The sequence below is a fragment of the Oenanthe melanoleuca genome, chromosome 2 (genome assembly GCF_029582105.1).
Source record: "Oenanthe melanoleuca isolate GR-GAL-2019-014 chromosome 2, OMel1.0, whole genome shotgun sequence".
NCBI lineage: Eukaryota > Metazoa > Chordata > Aves > Passeriformes > Muscicapidae > Oenanthe > Oenanthe melanoleuca.
The window spans coordinates 46,521,297-46,530,072 of record NC_079335.1 but is presented as its reverse complement, the minus strand read 5'-3'; positions in this window follow the sequence as shown (position 1 = coordinate 46,530,072).

Genomic DNA, 8,776 nt, shown 5'->3' with positions numbered 1-8,776 from the left:
GAGGATTTGCTCTGGAATGTACAAATAATTGATAAAATCATGAGAATTGCACCCTGGGCATTACAAAGCAGGGATTTCCCTTCTTAATTTCTGGATCTTGGATGAGAAGTTAATATCTTTGCAATGAAAAAGAAGGTTCCCAATATTTGGAACTTAAGACTGTGCCATTCAAATGTGTATTTATGAATCACATCAGCGAGCCAGGTGACTGTGTTGCAAATCCTTATGTGGCAGCATTTTCTTCTTTTCTATCCCTGTTTCTCCTTTATGAAACAGTAGGGCCACTTTAGTCCATAAATAGACACTGCTAGGGATTTACCATAAAGGAAATCTGAAGGACACTCTTTGCTATTTCCAGTTAACTTCCCCTTTACATGAACAAACCCCCTTGGAGGATGACCCCTTCGTGCATGTAAAGCTCTTGAGATTCCCAAACACCGGAGACAAACCACATACCTTGTGTTTGTTTGCTTTAATGAAATGATTGATTTATTTGTCCCAAATTCCTCAAAAACATTTGTTTTTATCCCAGGGATTCCTATCAGAGAGCTCCCAACATCAGTCAAAATCACAGCTGTCATTCACTACAGCAAAATGCAACCCCAAGGTCCTCCCAGTGCTCCCTGTTAGTGGGGAGCCTTCCCCTGCCCTCCAAGCATGTCCCCTGCCCTCCAAACATGTCCCCTGCCCTCCAAACATGTCCCCTGCCAGGGCAATGACATCCTCTTCGTCCTGTTTGCTTCCCAGAACAGCTAGATTTGAGAATGAGAGCCTTCCTAATGGAGCTCGAGTGCATTTGTGGAACAATAGGTCATTTCTGGCTCACTTGCTTTCTTTTCAGCTCATGGGACAAAAAGGGACATGCTTACACCATTTGCTTACATTGGTAGGTAAAGAAAACCTTAAATGTCGCATGAGTCACTTGCACTCAATTAATTTCTGCTTGTGTTATTTATTCACGTTTAAGATATGACTTTTATTCTATATGTGACCTTCAGCAATGGAGCTGATAACGAGAACATTACTTTGGAAAAGTGAAAAGTTAAACATTAACCAGAAAAATAGTTCTAAGACAAACATTTTGAATGTTTTTTCCTTCATATTTGGAAATAACTTGTCACTTCCCCTCTTAGCACCCTCCCTCCCCTCATTTTACTGTCATGCTGCTGTTCCTGATACTTAGTAGATGCAATAAGTACTGTACCACCAGGTATCACCTCCTCTTTGCTTAAACCAAATCACATGGGTCTTTGAGCTGGCTGCCAGCTCTTGCCTGGCTAGCTTTTCATTAGCAATTTCTAGGCTTTTTCATCTCCCAAGAAGTGCACTACAGGAAAGCCCATCAGCTCTGTGCTCCCTCTTCTATTCCTTGTTGTACATGGGGTGTGTAGAAAAAAAAATGGATGAAGAAGGGAACAGGTTGAGGGATTGCCTAAGTTTCAAAAATATCATGGGAGTTCGAAGTGCTGATTTTAGCAGATGTCTTTTTCTTCCACAAGCTTCACTCAGGAACAATTAACAAGTTGAAATTCATGCTACAGCATGATAGGGAAGGGTGTTGTGCAGCTTTGGTAGTCCAAAAGTCTTCATATCAGTTAAGAAATGAGTAAAAATTGAAAACAGTCTCTGCTTTCAAAGCTGAGTGCCTATTTTACCTGTGTTTCAATTTATCTTTCTTATGTGGAGACACACTTGTGAGCTGCAACTCTGCTCTGAAATTACTTCAGCTTTTCTGCTTTAAGGCAGTTGCCAGCCTCAAGTCACAACAACATCAATTGTTAGGAAAAAAATCTGTAAATCAATAATATTGCTTTTGCTCCCACCCATTTCTGGAAGACCAGGACATGGACATGCATATATTTTACTCAATAGAATAGCCTAATTGCCTGTTGTTTGGTTAATTTGGGTAGCAAAAATAAACCACCAAAAATAAAGATGAATGAAACAGCTAAGATAAAACCAAGGCCAAACAAACATTGACAACAACAAACTAGGTGTCTGGAAAAGGGTAACTCCTGCTCTGGGAGACGTTCTGGGTGGTCGAGGCTCTGTCTCAGCCACAGCAAGACAAGGGTCCCAGGGCATGGGGCTGCTGCACTGCAGGATAGCAGAGGAGACCACCAGCCCCCTTTCCTGCTGCCTCCCCTCTGCCCTTCTTGCTCAACTTGTGCCCCCCACCATGTCTTAGGTTTGCTCAATCTGCCTTTTTCAGTTCAAATGTTGATCTTCTGACAATATTTTGATCCACCCAGAAGGAAAAAAAGCAGCAAAAACTATAAGGGATTGTCAGGCAATCCCACCCCCTTTATTGATCTTTGTACAATGGATTGGTAAAACCCTGCTACTTGTCCATATATCTCATTCCCTGTTCAGTCCCTCAGACTTATAGACAAAGTGGTGTCTTGCACCAAAGGATGACACCAGGTTAGATTATGCTGTATCTATGAGGATTTCCTTTCATCAGTTCTTATTTTGCCATCAATCAGTATTTCATTAAATGTCCTCTTATCATTTGCCATGGAACAAGATGAATAGAAACCTTCTGGTCTTCTTTGGGACCATTTATTATTTCATAAGATTGTGTCGTGTCTCCCCTTATTCATGTCTCCCCCAAGGTAATCTGTCCTGGGATAACAGGCTGCTCCACCAGTGCTGCTGATGCAGCCACTGCCAGAGAGCACCAGAAGCCTCCCATCATAATTCCTTTGTGCAAGATTTGCAGCCAGGGTCACAGACCCATAAGGCAGGCTTGGCTTAAGGCGACTGGGGCCTGAGCCTACCACAGTGAGCCTTCTCCCAGCCCTCCCAGTCTGGCTCAAGCCCTTCCCCCCCTCTCATTCCCCTCGCTCAGCTCCCCACAGAGCCCTTCTTCCCCAGACAGATGATCCCTTCCTGTCGCCCTCTGGGATGGACTTCTTCATTTTTCCTCAGCCAGCTCCCCTGGACAGACTCTTGGTTTCTCACTGACTTGTGCTGTTGAGGTTTCTTGGCCTGGGTCCCAGGGTTCCTGCCTTAATCCATCGCTTCAAAGAGATTTGGATAAGTCTGGATAAGCTTCCAAGCCTCTGGATGCTTATTCAAAGTGCAAGGCTGGGGGAAAGGGGGAGCATCCCTGAAGGAAGCCAGAGACCATCTATGTATAGTCAAACAACTTTTTTTTTTTTTTTTTCTGAATCAGCGATACCTTCCCATATCCGTCAGCATCCATGTGTCAAAATCCACATTTACGTTAGTGGAAAAATACACTCTGCATCCTGAAGCAAAATGCCTGGGCATTTAGGCACATACATGAGCCAGCATCTCATCAGGGTGTCTGTTGCAGCATTAAAAGCTGGGATTCCTTCTTTCAGGAGAGCTTGGGCATGTTTACATACTTCTGAGTATTTTAGGGGTGACTCACTACAGAAGTCCCATTTCAAAACAAGAAAGAACAGAATTTTGAAATAAAGTGCACTAAAAAGGTATGAACACAGCAACAGATCACCAAAAAATGTGAGGCTGGATTCTCCAGCCTGCAGGAGTCCTGCTGGGCTGCAGCAGGGGGGGATGGTCCTGACTGAGCACAGGAGAAAGGGTGAAGCAGTTGTAGAAGCTGGGCTGGGCCCAAAAGGAAATCTCTTCTGTATTATCCGTCCTACTCCTCACTTCTGACATTGTGGATGGACTTAGAAAGTGCCGTTTTGAGCCATATCTGTGCGTGTTCTTCATGGCTATGGTCCTGGAAGTCACTGGCACCTGCCATGAAGCCAGGCATGTTCCCCCAAATTAGAATCAGATTTTAGCCCCTCTGGAATCAAAACCAGCATCTGCTGGAACCACAATTGCACCAGTCCTTCCCATTAGCCCCTCAGCATTCAAGATACATTCATTCATAGTTTAGTTTCCTGCTCCAAACATGTTCACTTTGGGAAAAATGATCTTTATTTTCCATCTAAATGAAGCCCAGTTGTGTCATGTCCACCAAAAGAACAATCTGGCTTAAAGCAGCTTTAAGAAAACCACTATCTGATGTCAGTAAATCTCTGTCTATGCCATAACTGCTTTAAGTCAGGAAGCAGTGGGTGTGCTCAAAACAACACATAAAGATAAAAAATTTCCAGTGCCAGGAACGTGGATGTATTTTGGAAGAAAACACGGGGGGCATTCTGTGCAGGAAGGGATGAAAACATGCATCAGGCTGTGGAGCTGCCAGTGCCACGGCTCGCACACGCCGCTCTCTGGGGAAGCCACGTCTTCAGACAGAGAGATGGAGCACTGTCCTTGGCACACACACAGAGGGAATGGCTGCTGCTTTATCCACTTCTTTGTCTTGCAGCAGAGCAGTCTGTGTTCCTCTGCTCTCTAAGAGCTGAAGGAACACATCAGAGAACAGACCCCAGCCCCTTCTCCTTCCCAGGGATGGATGTCCAACAGTTCCTGGAGGTGGGAGAGGATTTGGCCATCTGGCCATGTTGCACTCCCAGCCTCCCATGGGGATCTACTCTCATCCTCTCCTGGGCAGAAAGGGTGTTGCCACAACCAAACCCTTACACGCAGGTCACACTTTGACCCTGCAACAACCCTAGAAAAGCCATCACCACAGGTGATGCTGGAGTCATTCCATCAAGGTCAAGGATATTTCTATCCCTTGCCCAGCATGTGTAAGTTGCAAGGGAAGAGAGGTGACTGCTCTCTGTTAATTGTATACATGGTTATCAACCTACTTCTACATCTTATTGCTTGTTTTTCTTTTACTTACCGTGCAGGAAAAAAATAAAACACACACCAAAAAAAGAGGAAGAAAACTAAACAAGGCAAAAAAACAAACAACAAAAAAAAAAAAAAAAAAAACAAAAACAAAAAAAAACAAAACACCAAAAAAAAAACCCAACCCAACCCAAACAAAAAAAAAAGAAGCATACATCCACTGAAGCAGTCTTATTTTCCAGGAGATATTATGAGGTACTGCACATATGGGAAAGAGAATCAAACCTCTGACTGGCTCCTTGATTAAAACTCATCACTTTTTTCAAGCTATAATGATATGCAGGGCAGTAAGTAACCAGTTTAGAGGGCATTTTCACTCAGAATGGTAGGCACATCACCTCTGTTTTTTGCTATCCATGCTACTTACACAGCTTCTTTCATCTCCGATTATCCCCAAACTAGTCATATTGTAAAGTGTTTGCAACCTGAGTTCTACAGCCCATTTATTTGCCATTAGACTTCCTCAGACAACTTGGTGTTCTTCATAGTTCTTTTGGGAGGGAAGCAGAAGGCACGTGGAGGGCTGCAGCTCTCCTGTCACCCCTTGCCAGAAGGGAAAAGGCAATGGCAGAGAGCCCCAACAAAGGGCACTGCCTTAGCTTAGAGAGCCTTTGTCCCATACTGTGTCACTGAGAGGCTGTGTATGGGTGTTAGCAGGCTGTGGTGGCAGAGTGGGAGAGACTGCTTGGGGGAAATGGATGTCCCAGCAATGTTCCCAGGTCACCCCTTAGGACACAGCCATGATTATGCACAGATTTTGCCTTTCAAAAAGTGGATGGGAATGGTGGTGCTTATGAGAAATCACTGGAAATCCTGTCTTCAGTAAATATATTTTTTTAAAAAAATCAGAAAAGCAGTGGTTTTGTGTGATCTTTGTACATACTTGTAGTCTTTAACACAGGTTATAAAGGCTTTGGGCAAGAGATTCCTGTGCGTGCTCTCTCCAACTCCATGTCCAGATATGCTTGGGAAACCAGCTATATAAAACCATAATGGATTCAGAAAGGCTGGTCCAAGAGCATCACACTGCAGCCAGCATCTCTGGAGGAAAACTGAAAAGCAAAAAGGTCTTTCTGGGCATGGCACCTGCTCTCTGGCCTCCCTAAAGTTGCCCATTCCTTGCTGCTATGCAATTGCCTTTCCAAAGCCAGAGAAAATAAGTTCTACGTTTAGGGATACTTATGCAACCTAAACAATCCAGAATAATTCTAGTGAGCACAGCCACTGCTCACTGCTGCCAGGTGTCCAGACAGAGTAATGAAGAAACACAAGAGCAGAGCTCATGGAAGCAAGGGCAGGCAGTGTGCTAAAGACACACAAATTAGCCAGACTAAGCCTGGCTCTTCCCTAAGAGCGAGAGCAAAGCACTGTCCCCTGGAGCTTTCTAAAGCTGAAGCTTACAATAATAATGGAATCTCCATGGGCCCAAATGAGCCTCCCACACACATCTCGGGTAGGAGCTTACCACACAAGGAGTCCTGCTGAAATTAATGGGCTGTGTGTGCAGTACAAGATGCTATTTGGAATAACTGAGGGTGACCTCGCAGACATTTTCCCATTGTTGTTCCCATTGTCCATTCAGTATACCTGGCTTTTACTTTAACTGTGTCCCTTAATGAAGGAAATGAAACACAAGGAAGGAGAGAGAAGGAAACATATTTTTGTGGGGAAACATGGTGAAATGGCTGAAGCAGAAGACTTGGTGTCCAACCTTGGTCCCCCCACTGACTCCTGTTATCTGGATGAAGTTATCCATGTCTGCTCTGCCATCCCCGTGCCAAGCAGAGCCTGTCAGTCGGGCATTGTGTGATTTCGGTCCCAAAGGTGACACGGGGCTGGAGAGGATGTCCCCGTGTCCCACTGCCCGCGCATCGCTCCATGCGGGAGCGGCCCCTGAAAGGGGCGATGTGGCTGTAGCTGCGAAGGAGGCAACAGCAGTGGCCTTTTCCTGTTTGCTGTATTCCCAGGGGCTATTTCTGGGCTGGAAGGAGGCTGCACCGTGATGTCAGTGTGTAAACAGGGAGGTGAGTGTCGTCAGGACCCGGGGGGTGGGGATGAAGGCACGTCTGGCTCCCCGGAGTGAGGGTGGTGTGGCAGGAAAAAAAAAAAACAGCTCAGATAAAGAACCGTAAGGGAAATGGCAGTGGAGCCCCAGAGGAGGCGGCGGAGGGGGAACAGGCTGCCGTCCCCATGCAAATCGTTTGGGAAAACAGCGCGCCGCCCTCCGCTAATGCCCCTGATGAGAAGCGCGTTAGTTTGTAGGTGTCAGGGACGGGCAGCTGTTTCCAGGGGAGCCCCGGCTCGGCTCTGCCGGGAGGTGAATGAATGTCAGCGAGGCGCGGCGCTTGTCCTCCTCCTGACAGGCCCTGGCCAATGTCCTGCCGCTGAGGGTCGTGGTAATTTACGTCCCTTCTGTGTACATTAACTTATCTGCAGCAGAGCTGGCGGGGCTCTTTCAGCCAGGCTGTCTCCTCCGCAGGCTGGGAGACTTTTCCTGCCTGTGGGACCCGGAGCTGCGCCCCTGCCAAGTTCCTGCACCGCAGCAGCAGCGGAGCCGGCGGCACCGCCGGGAGCCCCGGCACGGCCCGAGCCCACGGACCGCGGGGACACCGGGACAGGGGAGCCCAAACCCGGCACTTGCTTGGGAGCCCCTCCTCCGCCCCGACTGTCCTCCCGGGCTCTGTTCTGCTGTTGCTGCAGCAGCTGAAATGGTTATTTATTATTTGCGGCTCCCCCGGGGCTCCTTTCCCACCCCTCCTCCCCTGCCCCCGTGCAAGTAAGCGAGCAGCCTTCTCATGCAGGAGGCAGATGCTTCCCGCTGGCTGCAGATTTTGGTGGCCTTGTATCCTTTGGCTTTGTCCGGGAGGGATGTTTAGCACACAGGTACGCTGCTATCAGCAGCAAGATCACTCTTTGCCTGAGGAGAGTGCCAGGCAGGAGGGCACCATCTCAGCTTCCCTCTGGGCATTCCCTCACATCCATCTAATTAGTTTCTCTGTCATCTCAATGTGCACAACTGAGCACATTTAATCATCCAGCAGCTCCAAGGAGGTCTCCCTGATTTGGAAGTTTTGGGTGCTATTGCATTTAGACTCACTTTTCTATGTGATTATTCCATTGTGGATCACTGAGGTCTTCTTGGAAACCAGAAAGGATGAGCAAATTCTGCCTGCCTTTGACTAGGTTAGGCAAGGCTGTCCCTTTTCATTATGGAACTCACAAAAACACTGAGAGCAGAAAACAGCAGTGGTAAAAACCACATTGTCCAGCAGCCTGAACCCATACCAGTTCACCCAGAAAGAGTTGATCTGCCAACCTAATTGCTAGTAGGAAAGAGGGGGGAAAAAGAGTTGATATTTTTAACAATATCAGAAGATGTGCCCCTTGCACAGTTTTTCAAGGTTTCCTGATTGACCCTCATGAGGGGCTTGCTTTACTAGATGCAAAGGTCCACTGTTCTATCAGGTTGTATCAGAAAGCCACCTGTACACTTTTGAAGTGCCACAATAATGTAAATAACCACGAATTACCTTTCCTCCTCACAAGGACTGAAATTTGTGTCTAATTAGGAGCTATTAGCTTGATCCTCCCACCATGTGCTTTACATGTATATCTCAGCCTAGTGATGCCTGGGTGTAGCTGGTAGGTGCAATAATGACTGTGAAGATGATGGGTAATAGTGTTACATTCCCAAAGTTCTTGGTGAGGATTAAGCTACTCAATATAATAGAATAATTAAAACAAAACAAAACAAAATCAACCAACAGCTTCTCTACAGGCTATAGGCTGTATATCCTTTTTCTAGCTCTCCTCAGCAAGGGTGAAGATATGACGAGATGAGCAACCTTAAATCAAGGGAGAGGACACACAACAGTAACTGTGAAATACAAGACCTGAATTTACTGTTAAATGGTCAAATGCTATGATTCTTAGACCCTTGTTAGGAGATACTGAAAGAGTGGCTAGTGGCTTAGCTGGTGGCTAAGAATTCACTGAGTTTTTGGGTATATCTATAGCCCAAAGTTAGGCA